Source organism: Mustela putorius, unplaced genomic scaffold, assembly GCF_011764305.1.
Source record: "Mustela putorius furo isolate JIRA1106 unplaced genomic scaffold, ASM1176430v1.1 tig00000870_pilon_pilon_pilon, whole genome shotgun sequence".
Lineage (NCBI taxonomy): Eukaryota > Metazoa > Chordata > Mammalia > Carnivora > Mustelidae > Mustela > Mustela putorius.
The window spans coordinates 2,468,974-2,482,376 of record NW_025421503.1 but is presented as its reverse complement, the minus strand read 5'-3'; the positions used below and the strand labels follow the sequence as shown (position 1 = coordinate 2,482,376).

Genomic DNA, 13,403 nt, shown 5'->3' with positions numbered 1-13,403 from the left:
CTCACCAGATTAAGCCCCAAAAGTAAGATTTATAAGGTATATAAACAAAAACCAACAGACAAAAAGACGGGCAAAAGTAAATGAGAGGAAAGAAAAAAAAAAAACCCAAGATTAAGATTTATATAATGCCAGAAGAAAAACAAATACACAGAAACACTGACAGAAGAAAAGGATGGGGGGTGGATATAAATCCTTGATGTGGACGAGGAAGGTTATTTTAGTTCTTTCTCGGTGTATCTTATTATCTTTGTTAAAGCACTCAACACAGATAATGGGAGATTAAAACTGGTGTATATATAGGGGTAGGATTGAATAAGGAAAAAGGATTACCTTTAAGCTTATATCCATATGTATTTTTTAAAAAAGAAAAAAGAAAAGAAAATACAGATATATGTATGAATAAAGTTCAAGTTAAAAGGTTGCTATGGAGTATGTTGTATTAAACCTCTGGTTGTAATGGTAGGTAGGTTAAAGAAATTAAAAGATCAAGAATTGTGAGAACAAATTAAAAAAAGAGTTGTATCTATGAAATATACAGGTTTTAGGGCAATGCTGGGAGCTTAATATATTTTTATTCCCAATGTTGGGGTTTTACAGTTTTATGGGGACCCTGTAGTGGTTGTCTTCTCATTTTTTTGGCTTTCCTTCTGGGGGAGGGACCTGCCACATTGTTTTTCAGTCAGTCTTGCTTGGGTTGCATCGTCTTGCCCCCAGTCAAGGGGCTGGGCTCTGCAGAAAACAGTTTTTCATGTTTTTGTTATCTGGAGGTTTTTGTTCTTTGGCAGCTTTTTGCGGCTTTTGGTGGGGTGGGGGGCTAGTGGAAAGAAAATTGTACCCAGATCTCTGTCTCAGAGAGAAGCCTCAGACTGTTCCTTTCTGGGTGGCCCAGAACACACAGATTCCTCCTTTGCAAACTCTGCTGAGCCACGCAACCTCCCACAGGTAGTGTATGGGCCCCCAGCCACTGTCTCAGGGGATCACCCAAAGTGCCCGCTTGTCTCTGCACACCTGTGCCACTAGAACTGCAATGATATTGGTCCAGGGAGTCCACTTCCAGTAGTTGCTTTTGTCGGGACTGCTGTCTGGGGACCAGGCTCATGCCACCGGGTGCACCAAGGGATCCTGACCAGAGATTGCACCAAGTTCCTTCAGGCCTGGGATGGGAAGGTCCAGACCCTTGGTAGGTGACTGCCAGCTAGTGCTCATATGGAGCTTTCTCAGGCAGGGAGTGGGTTAGACACCAGTCGCACAGTGCTTGCAGAGTGCAAAAGGCTGTAGTTCCAGAGAGCACAGGCTGGCACCCACACCAGACTCCCTCATGCGGGGACAAGAGTGCCCCCAGCTGAGCAGCAGTGCAAGCCATGCAATGCCAGGAGCTCAGGGACCATGGAATAGAGGCCCCACCAGACTCTCTCTGGCATGGGTAGTTGCTGGCAGTGGCCATCCTAGGTCCGTGGGCTTAGACCTGTGCTCATGACTGCCCCATTCTACCAGTTGCCCCTTAAGCTCTTTTGCTCTTTTTGAGTGCTTTTAACCAGACTCCAAGCTAATGCTGGTCCCCAATCACAGGTCACTCTTGTATTGGGGTATTACTTTCCAGTGGATTGCTTCAGGTGGCTCCCTCCCCTTTCTGCCTATCCTCCGATATTAGTCTGAGCAGTCCCACACTGCCTTACCTCTCCATTGGTGTCTACTGCCCCCAGAGAGAACCAGAAATGTATAATCCTACATCTCAGACTGATTTCATGGGTGTTCAGAGTGTTCTGGTAGGTATTTAGTTCACTTTAGGGGACAGTTGATACAGTGTCTCCTACTTACCTGCCACCTTGCCCCTCCCCACAGTCTTTCCACCCCTACATTTTTTAATATGAAAAGTATATCCTAACTTGATACTCCCTGGGTATTTGCTGAACCTTGTATATTGAGGGAGATCTTTTACCTAAGTGTCATATATATCAAATGAAAGGTATTTAAATATCTTAAATAGAGCTTTTGTGTTTTATCTACTGATATTTTTCTAAAAAGTTTCTGGGTTCTCCAGACATATTTAAAGTGATTTTTATTTAAAAACATATTACACAAATATGCTGACTGGAACACTGTTTAACACTATAAAACTGGAAACAAAAATGCACATCAAATGTCATATTAAAGAAAACATATACACAAACAGTGAAGTAACTCAGCATCTGGTTCAAAGCAGTGAGCTCAGGAATCACACTAGCTCTGGGTTTGAATATTGGCTCAAACCAAGTTGTATGATCTTAGTAAGTTTAATTTCTCTAAGCCTCACTTTCTCTAAGAAATTACGGTCATTATGCCTACCTTATTGTGGGGATTAAATGGGATTACATATATATATATATAAAGCATTTGCCATAGCACCAGACACTTGATAAATGTTCAACAGGGCCTTAAACAATTTGCCATATGGTTGGTGTTTAATAAATATTTGCGCAGTGACAACAAATTTTAAAATGTTGTATGTAATGGTATAGCATGGGGGAAGATTAATAATATATTGCTAAGCAAAAAGAGGTAGCTACCACATATCAATTATATTTTAAAATTTTATATAATTATATAATTATACTTTATGTATATTTTTATTATAAAATTATATATGTATATATTAGAGAAAGAAGAGAAGATAGTCATTAAAATGTAAATAGTTATCTCTAGATAGAATTCTGACAGGTTTTTCATTTCTATTTTATATATATATTTTTTAGGAAACTTATGTCTTCCAGTCCTCTGGCTCCCTTTAAAAAAAGTGCTTTTTATGTGCAAAGCAATTTAATTCTCAGTCTCCATCCCAGACTATGCTCTGGACTCATCTTGCCTTTCACAAAAGGTCACCCTTGGGGCACTTGACTAAACAAAAAAGCCATGAGAAGAAGAAAATGATGGTGGAGTAAGACCATAGGTGCACCTTATTCCATGAACACAACCAGATAACTAATCATCCTAAATACCCCAGAAATCAATATAAAGACTGACAAAACAATTTCCACAATCAATCAGAGAGAAGCAGCCACCTCAAAGAAGGTAAGAAGTACAGGGGCACCTGGGTGGCTCAGTGAGTTAAAGCCTCTGCCTTCGGCTCAGGTCATGATCCTGGGGTCCTGGGATGGAGCCCCGCATTGGGCTCTCTGCTCAGCAAGGAGCCTGCTTCCTCCTCTCTCTCTGCCTGCTTCTCTGCCTACTTGTGATCTCTGTCTGTCAAATAAATAAATAAAAATCTTTAAAAAAAAAAAAAGGTAAGAAGTAGAGAGATGTGGTTGAGGAGAGAAATGGATTGTGGGTACTTTAGAAGGGAGGGAGCCATGGTCACAGAGAGAGGGTAACACCCAGGGGAATGCACAAAGAAAAGGTTTCTGCAAAGCCATTGGCTTGGAAAACAAGAAGAACCGAATCTTGTGAGTACTTGTAACCAACAGGGCTTAACGACTGGCATTTTAAAGACTAGCAGGCTTGGCAGGGTAGAGACTGGATGACACTACCCTGCTTCTGGAGAGAAAACAGGCAAACAACCCAGGAGCAGATGGCACAGAAACAGCAATTTGAAGAACACCTGAGGCACCCAGGGGAGAGACTACTCACTCTTCTTGGAGCATGTCCCTGAGAGGCAGTGCTTACAGACAGACCTTTCTGGGAATAAAGAAGCTGGCCAGAGCCATTTCCCTTCTCTGCCCCTCAGCATAGACAGGGTGTTGAGCACTATAGCACCAATATTGGTTGCTTAACTTGCACACACAAAGCTCTATAGCCCTGTATTCTGGTGGATTTCCCCTTCTCAATCATGCTTACTTTGGTTTCAGCACAGTGGGACCCTCACCCAGAAGACCAGCACAATCCCTGTCCACACCATGTCTTCCAACCAGAGTGTATGTAGGATCTTAGTTCTGGTAGAGATGGTGTTAGGTATCATTTCACAAGCAGACCAGAGTACATCTAGCTAAAACCACTCAGTCCAGGGACCAAACATTGCCCACAGCAGGCAAAAGGAGCCTTGGCATTAGAGTGGCCTAAAGGTTAGAGCAGCCAAAACACAACAGCAGAGTGAATGCAGTACATAAAAGAGACTCCCTGAAGTGCCATACCCCAGGCATTACATGATTCCTTCTTCATAAGGCCATTACTTTCTGGAGCAGGACACATGACCTTTTAAAAGGGTTACTAAGTGCCTCGGTGTTAGTTAGTTAGTTAGTTAGTTACTAACCTCGGTGTTAGCTTTTCTAACACAGAGAAGGAGGAGACTTAGACAAAATGTGAAGATGGAGGAATTTATCTTAAGTGAAAGAAAAAGATAAGGCCACTCTCAGAGATCTAAGCAAAACAGATATAAATAATATGCATGGTGGAGAATTTAAAGCAACAATCATAAGGATACTCACTGGACTTGAGAAAAAAATAGAAGACATCAGTGAGATCCTTGCCACAGAAATAAAGGGTTAAAAAAAATCAATCAGAGATGAAGAGTTTAATAAATGTAATTGGAAATATGCTTCATGCAATAAAAAGCAGGCTGGAAGAAGCAGAAGAATAAATTAGTGACCTAGAGGACAATAATGGAAAGTAATGAAGCTGAACAAAAGAAAGAAAGAAGAACTACACAAAACAAGAACAGATGTAGGGAACTCAGTGACTCCATCAAATACAATAACATTCATGTATTACAGAAGTCCCAGAAGAAGAGAGAGGAAAGGGGGCAAAAAATTTATTTGAAGAAATAATAGCACTGCCCCACCCCCAGCCCTTCCACCTCCTACTTAACCTTCCACATTTCATCTATTGTGCCCCTCAGATGCAGCCCCCTCCTCCCTGTCACATGCTTCTCTTCCCTACTGTTGTCCATCTTGGCCCTTCCAGGTTACTAAGTGCCTGATCATGGGCTTCCTTGCTTTGTGTTTCTCTCCCTGCTAGAATGTAACAGCTTTGTGAGAAATGTAATAGCTTTGTGAGAGCAGAGGGAGTCTTTTTTTCTTAGTTGGGTTTCTTTGTTTTGTTTTGTTTTCTCAAAAGTAGTGGCTGGGGGCATGGGAGGAGCAAGACGGCAGAGGAGTAGGAGACCTAAATTTCATCTGGTCCCAGGAATTCAGCTAGTTATCAAACCATTCTGAACACCTACAAACTCAACAGGAGATTGAAGAGAAGAAGAGCAGCAATTTTATGGAGAGAAAAGCTACCACTTTCTAGAAGGTTGATGTGTGGAGAAGTGAATTCAAGTTGATACATGGTAAGATAGACCATGGAGGGGAGGGAGCCTCTGTCATCCAGCTACTGGCAAGTGAGAGGGCAGCGGAGTACAAAATCAGAACCTTTAGACGTCTGCTCCATGGTGGGACTTTGCTCCAGTGAATAAGCATGGACTGGAATCCTCATAGGGACAGTGTGGTCTCAGGACACTCAGGGTCACAGATAGACTGGGGGTGCCTGAGTGTGGCAGAGTCCCAGGTATCAGAGCGGGGAAGAAAGCTGCAAAGATGGAGCCAAGGAAGGGGCTCTCAGTTTGGGGTTGCCATAAACCATGATCTGATGCAAAGTCAAGACACTACTCTTCCAGCAGGGACCCCACAAGTGGCAGATCTGGGGAGGCCCCCTTCCTCTGCCAGGAGGAGCAGCATGGAAGTACACTGCAGGAATCTGCTGGGCTTGGAGGCTCCAAAAAGGGCCATGTGCCAGAGATAGAAATGCTTGGTCACAGGTTGGGTGGGCATGGAGTACAGCTGGAGGCCAGGGAGATAGAAGTGACTGCCTGATTTTCTCTAAGGGCTCATTGAAGAGGGGGGCCCCTGAACTCTTGGCTTCTCCAGTGTTGCAGATTGGGAGACTGGCATTTTCATTCTCGTCCTCCAATGCTGTACAGGAAACAAAAGCTACGGAGAGCAAACCTGAGCAGATTCTTTAGCCTGGCCTCTGGCTAGGGTGCTGTAATCTGCCTTGGGCAAAGACATTTGAGAATCACTGCTACAGACCCCTCCCCTAGAAGATCAGCAAGAACTACCAGCTAAGACGAAGTTTACTGATCAATGAGAACTGCAAAACTCCTGAACTAGGGAAATACAGCACATCAAATTCATGGCTTTTCCTCCCATGATTCTTTAGTCTTTCAAAGTTAAAATTTTTAAAATTTCATTATTTTTTTCTTTTTAAAAAATTTTCATCATTCCTATTTCAACCTATTTTAATTATTTTATCATTTAAAAACCTTTTTACAAATTTTTTAAATTTTTCATTGCTATAGTCATATTCTCCCTTCACTGTATTTAACCTTATTTTTTGTATACATATAAGTTTTCCTTTCCTTAAAATTTTGGGATACAGTTTCTTCTAACAGACTAAAATATACCCTAAATCTAGCACATGGCTTTGTTCTCATCTCCATTGATGATCACATTCTCTCCTTTTTTTTCTTTCTTTTAAACTAACTTCTTATATTTTCAATTCCTTTTTTAGAATCTTTTTTCATTTTCATCTTTACAGTTATATTCCATCCCTTCATCATGCTTACCCATCTTTTGTATATATGTAAGTTTTTCTTTAAAATTTTTGGGAGTCAGTTTCTTCTAACAGACCAAAATATACCCCAAATCAAGTGTGTGGTACTTTTCTATTCACAGTCTAATCATATTTTTTTCCCTTTCTTCTCCCCCCAGTTTGGGGTCTCTTTTGATTTGGTTAGTATATATTTTTCTGGGGCCATTGTTACCCTTTTAACATTTTGTTTTCTCATTCATCTATTCTTCTCTGGACAAAATGACAAGGCAGAAAATCTCACCTTAAAAAAGAAAAGAACAAGAGGCAGTACCGACTGCTAGGGACCTAATGAATACAGACATTAGTAAGATGCCAGAACTAGAGTTCAGAATGATGATTATAAAGATACTAGCTGGGCTTGAAAAAACAATCATAGAAAATACAAGAGAATCCCTTTCTGGAGAAACAAAAGAATAAAAATCTAACCAAGTTGAAATAAAAAAAATATTAATGAGGTGCAATAAGAATAGAGGCTCTTACTGCTAGGATAAATGAGGAAGAAGAGAGAACTAGTGATATAGGAGACCAAATTATGGAGAATAAAGAAGCTGAGAAAAAGAGAGATAAACAAGTATTGGACCACAAGGGGAGAATTCAAGAGATAAGTGATACTATAAGATGAAACAATATTAGAATAATTGAGATCATAGAAGAAGAAGAAAGAGAGAGAGGGGCAGAAGGTATATTGAAGCAAATTATAGTAGAGAACTTCCCTAATTTGGGGAAGGAAACAAGCATCACAATCCAGGAGGCACAGAGAACCCCTCTCAAAATCAATAAAAATAGGTCAACGCCCTATTTAATATCATTTAATAGTAAAACTTACAAGTCTCAGAGACAAAGAAAAAATCCTAAAAGCAGCTCAGGACAAGAGGTCTGTAACCTACAATGGTATAAATATTAGATTGGCAGCAGACCTATCCACAGAGACCTGGCAGGTCAGAAAGGACTGGCGTGATATATTCAGATCACTACATGGAAAAATATGCAGTCAAGAATACTATATCCAGCTAGGTTGTCATTGAAAATAGAAGGAGAAATATAAAGCTTCCAGGACAAACAAAAACTAAAAGAATTTACAAACACCAAACCAGCCCTACAGGAAATATTGAAAGTGGTCCTCTAAGCAAAGAGAGAGCCTAAAAGAAACAGACCAGAAAGCAACAGAGACAATATACAGTAACAGTCACCTTACAGGCAATACAGTGGCATTAAATTCATATTTTTCTATAATTACTCTGAAAGTAAATGGGCTAAATGCCCCAAACAAAAGACATAGGGTATCAGAATGGATAAGAAAAACAAGACACATCAATATGCTGTCTACAAGAAACTCATTTGAGACCCAAAGACACCTCCAGATTTAAAGTGAGAGGGTGGAAAACCATTTACCATGCTAATGGACATCAAAAGAAAGCTGGGGTGGCAATCCTTATATCAGACAAATTAGATTTTAAGCCAAAGACTATAATAAGAGATAGGAAGGACACTATATTATACTTAAAGGGTCTGTCCAACAAGAAGATCTAACAATTTTAAATATCTATGCCCCTAACATGCAAGCAGCCAATTATATAAACCAATTAATAATAAAATCAAAGAAACACTTCAACAATAATACAATAATAGTAGGGGATTTCAACACCCCCGTCACTGAAATGGGCAGATCATCTAATTAAAAGATCAAGGAAATAAAGGCTTTAAATGACATACTGGACCAGATGGACATCACAGATATATTCAGAACATTCCATCCCAAAGCAACAGAACACATATTCTTCTGTCATGCACATGGAACATTCTCCAGAATCGATCACATCCTGGGTCATAAATCAGGTCTCAATTGGTACCAAAAGTTTGGGATCATTCCCTGCATATTTTCAGACCATAACGCTTTAAACCTAGAACTCAACCACAAGAGGAAAGTTGGAAGAAACTCAAATACATGTAGACCAAAGAGCATCCGACTAAAGAATGAATGGGTCAACCAGGAAATTAAAGAAGAATTTTGAAAATTCATGGAAAAAAATGAAAATGAAAACAACTGTTCAAAATCTTTGGGATGCAGGAAAAGCAGTCCTAAGAAGGAAGCATATAGTAATATAGGCCTATCCCAAGAAGCACAAAAAGTCTCAAATACACAACCTAACTTTACATATAAAGAAGCTACGAAAAGAACAACAAAGCCTAAAGCCAGCAGGACAGAAATAATAAAGAGTAGAGCAGAAATAAATTAGCAATAATCGCGCCTCGGATAAAATTCATTGGCTATGATACTGCCACTGCGCAAAGCTAGAGCAGAAATAAATGATACAGAAACAAATGAAAAACGGTAGAACAGATTAATAAAACCAGCTCTTTCAAAAAATTAATAAAATTGTTAAAACCCCTAGCTAGACTTATCAAAAGGAAAACAGAAAGGACCAAAATAAATAAAATAAAAAGAAAGTAGACATAACAACCAACTTCACAGAAATATAATTATAAGAGAATATTATGAAAAATTACATGCCAACAAATTGGACAAACTGGAAGGGATAAAGCCCTGGAAAGATAAATTACCAAACTGAAACAGGAAAAAATAGAAACCTTGAACAGACCAATAACCAGCAAAGAAATTGAATTAGTAATCACAAAACTCCCAATAAGTAAGTCTAGCTCTGGATGACTTCACAGGTTTTAAAAAAAACAGAAATGCAAGGAAAACTTCCAAATTCATTCTATCAGGCCACTATTACCCTGATATGAAAACCAGATAAAAACACCACAAAGAGAAATACAGGCCAGTATCTCTGATGAACATAGATGCAAAAATCCTCAACAAAATACTAACAAGCCAAAGGCAACAATACATTAAAACAATTATATACCACAATCAAGTGGGAATTATTCCCATGAGGAAATGGTGCTCATTATTCACAAATCAAGAAATGCTATATACCACATTAATAAAAGAAATGATAAGCACCATATGATCATTTCAAATGATGCTGAAAAAGCATTTGATGAAGTACAGCATCCATTCATGATTAAAAAAAAAAAACCCTCTACAGAGGAGGTTTAGAGGGAACATACATCAAAATCCTAAAGCCATCTATGAAAAACTCAAGCTAGTATTATCCTAAATTGGGCAAAAACTGAGAGCTCTTCTTTGACAGTCAGGAAGGAGACAGGGATGTCTAACTCTCACCAGTTATTTAACATTGTATCACCCACAGCAGTCAGGTTACAAAATTATCATATGCCTTCATTTATTTGTGGAACATAGGAATAATATGGAGGACATTAGGAGAAGGAAAGGAAAAGTGAAGTGGGGGAAATCGGAGGGGGAGATGAACCATGACAGACTGTGGACTCTGAGAAACAAACTGAGGGGTTTGGAAGGAAGGTGGGTGAGGGATAGGTGAGCCTGGTGGTGGGTGTTAAGGGCACGTATTGCATGGAGCACTGGGTGTGGTACATAAACAATGAATCTTGAAACCCTGAAAAATAAAATTAAATTTTAAAAAAAGAAAAGGCATCCATATTATTTCAAATGACATGATACTATATAATGAAAACACTAAAGACTTGACCAAAAACCTGCTAGAAGTGATACATGAATTCAGTATAGTTTCAGGATACAAAATCAAATTACAGAAATCTGTAATCAGCCCAGCAACAATGAAGCAGCATAAGGAGAAATTAAGGAATCATTTCCATTTATAATTGCATCCAAAACCACAAGATATCTAGGAATTAGCCTAACCAAAGAGGTTAAATATCTGTACTCTGAAAACTATAAAACACTGAGGAAAGAAATTGAAGATGACATGAAGAAATGGAAAGACATTCCATGCTCATGGATTGGAAAAACAAATATTGTTAAAATGTCTATACTACCCAAAGCAAGCTACACATTTAATGCAATTCCATCAAAATACCACCAGCATTTTTCACAGAGCTAGAAGAAACTGCTAAAATTTATGGAACTACAAAAGATCCCAAATAGTCAAAGTAACCTTGCAGGGGGGGGGGAGGAAAAGAAAAGAAAAAAAAAAAAAGATAAGAAGAAAAGCAACACTATTCTAGACTTCAAATTATATTACAAAGCTACAGTAATCAAAACAGTATGGTACTTGCAAAAAAAAAAAAAAAAGGACAAAGATCAATAGAACAGAATAGAAATCCCAGAAATGAACCCACAACTATATCATCAATTAACTTTCAACAAAGGAGGAAAGGATATCCAATGGGAAAAAGAATGTCTCTTCATCAAATGGTATTGGGAATACTGGACAGCCACATGCATAAGAATGAATCTGGACCACTTTCTTACACCAAACACAAAAATTAACTCAAATGGATTAAAGACTTAAATGTGAGATAGGAAACCATTAAAATCCCAGAGAAGACTGGGGCGCCTGGGTGGCTCAGTGGGTTGGGCCACTGCCTTCGGCTCAGGTCGTGATCCCACGGTCCTGGGATCGAGCCCCGCATCGGGCTCTCTGCTCGGCGGGGAGCCTGCTTCCTCTTCTCCCTCTCTGCCTGCCTCTCTGCGTGCTTGTCATCTCTCTCTGTCAAATAAATAAAATTAAAAATCTTAAAAAAAATTAAAAAAAAAATCCCAGAGAAGAACATGGGCAGTAACCTCTGATATTGGCTATAGCAACTTCTAGATATGTGTCCTGAGGCAAGTGAATTGAAAGCAAAAATAATCTATGGGGACCTCATCAAAATAAAATGCTTCTGCACAGTGAAGGAAACAACAAAACTAAAAGGCATCCTGTGGAGTGGGAGAAGATATCTGATAAAGGGTTAGTATTCAAAATATATAAAGAGCTTATAAAACTCAACACACAAAAATGAAAAATCCAATTAAAAACAGGTAGAAGACATGAATAGACATTTTTCCATAGAAGATATACAGATGGCCAACAGACACATGAAAAGTTGCTCAACGTTGTCCTCATGCATGAGCAAAGTGATAGTTTTCACTTAATTGGAAATTTACTGCTATTTGGAAATAAATTTCAAATTCTTGGGTGTGCTCATTTCCAATCACAGTGAAGTGGTGAGGTATTTTTTCTTTTTGGCTGTCTGTCAGATATATTCCAAATATTTTAAAATAAGCATGTATTCTGAAATAAAATAAAATAAAATAAATAAAATAAAATATAGCAAATATTATGAAAATATTAAGTGGTACTTACTGATAGATGCCTCCAAAGCACTCTAAGTTTTTATTTCAGAAGATATCCCATATGTTAGCCCTGTTCTAGTCTGGCTCCCTACATTAAGATCCACCCCTCCCTCCCACACACCCCCTATCCTCCAGTCCACTCAATCTTCTGTCTTTTCTTTTTCTTTTATTTCTTTTTATTTGCATTTAACAGAAGCAAAAACTAAAAATTAAAGGGGTAGGAGAAAAAATATTGGCTCTGAAGTATATGAAGATTCCAACAAACTTAAATTCTGTTTGCTATAGATTAAAACTATACAAATGCCTTTTTAAACTGTGCATATTCCTTTAGATGACACCAAGCTAGGGTCAGAATTTAGAATACAGGATTTTACTTAGCTTCTTCAGAAAAGGGCACATTCTGAGTTGAAGTCATTTTAACGCATAAACATATCCATATTTTTAGATATATTGGTGGTGGCTTTATATATTATATTAAATTTAAAACATTTTGGTAGAGCAGACAATGCATGCAGTTTGAAATCTTAGAATCTGGCAGGTCTTGCCATATATAATTCACTACCTAGACTGTAACAAAATAGTATGTTAAGACTAATAAGATTTTAAAAAAATTTTCTGATAACATCTGGAAATGACAAAAACCTCAAATTAAGAGTATGTATACTTTGATTAATCATTTAGACTTTGGGTTCCCAAACTGGATAACACTGCCACCTTGTGGCAAACACTTATTATGGAGGGTTTTGTTTAAATATTAAAAAACCACCTAGTTTTTCCCGGATGGTATTACACCTACAGTGTGAAGATACTTGCATGGCTGATGGAGGCAGTCTCATTCTGTATTCCAAAGATGGGACAACTTGTGTTAATAAGTAACTGAGCAGGAATATGCATTCTTGGTGTGTTCTCTTAAAATAAAAATTGAGTAATATTCAAACCAAACATTCTTTAAAAAAGAAAATGAAAACCTACATGACTTTCAAGAGATGTAAATGTTTATGAGCCAAAATACAAAAGAAACTATTTAACAGATATAGGTCACTAAACAAATTTCTGGTTTTATCCCTTTAAGGGATCAACTAGACATATGTCTCCTCTAAAATAGTAGAAAAAAAAAAAAGTCAAACATCCCCATGATGAATTATGCAAATGGTCTGATTTTGTAAAGCAAACAGTAAAGTTCCTTCACCCCTTTCATGGCATTTCAGAAAAACCAAAATGGTAACTGGGTTTTCCAAATTTTGTCTGAACTTTTCATTGTGTAACTTAAGTCAAATTATCTAACCTCTCTGTTTTTCTACCTGAAACAATGGTCATAATAATATCATCCATGTCACTGGACTTTGTGAGGATTAAATAAATTACTGCAAGTAAATTTTTCCTTAAAATCATGCCTAACATCACAGGAATCATTCATAAAATTTTGCATCTCATTATTATTACAAATGGGTTGAGATCAAATTACCTACATATAATGTGTCAGGTTTACCATAATTTTGTGATGTGACTTATTTGCCTGTCATTATATGAAAATGGACTCTCTAGTTTCCATTTACAGCCAGTATATGCCAAATGGTGATTGTGCCTCCACGGTTCTATTTATTGTTTTGTCCATGCGATGGGCTTTGGACTCTGTCCCCCTTCTGCCATGTAGTAGACTTGGAAAAACTAGTTAATTCAG

General features: G+C 38.1%; 1 pseudogene; it reads right to left on the bottom strand.

Moving 5' to 3' along the window:
• Positions 1-8,726: 8,726 nt before the first annotated feature.
• LOC123393505 lies at positions 8,727-8,834 on the bottom strand (annotated as a pseudogene).
• Between the last annotated feature and the right edge of the window lie 4,569 nt (positions 8,835-13,403).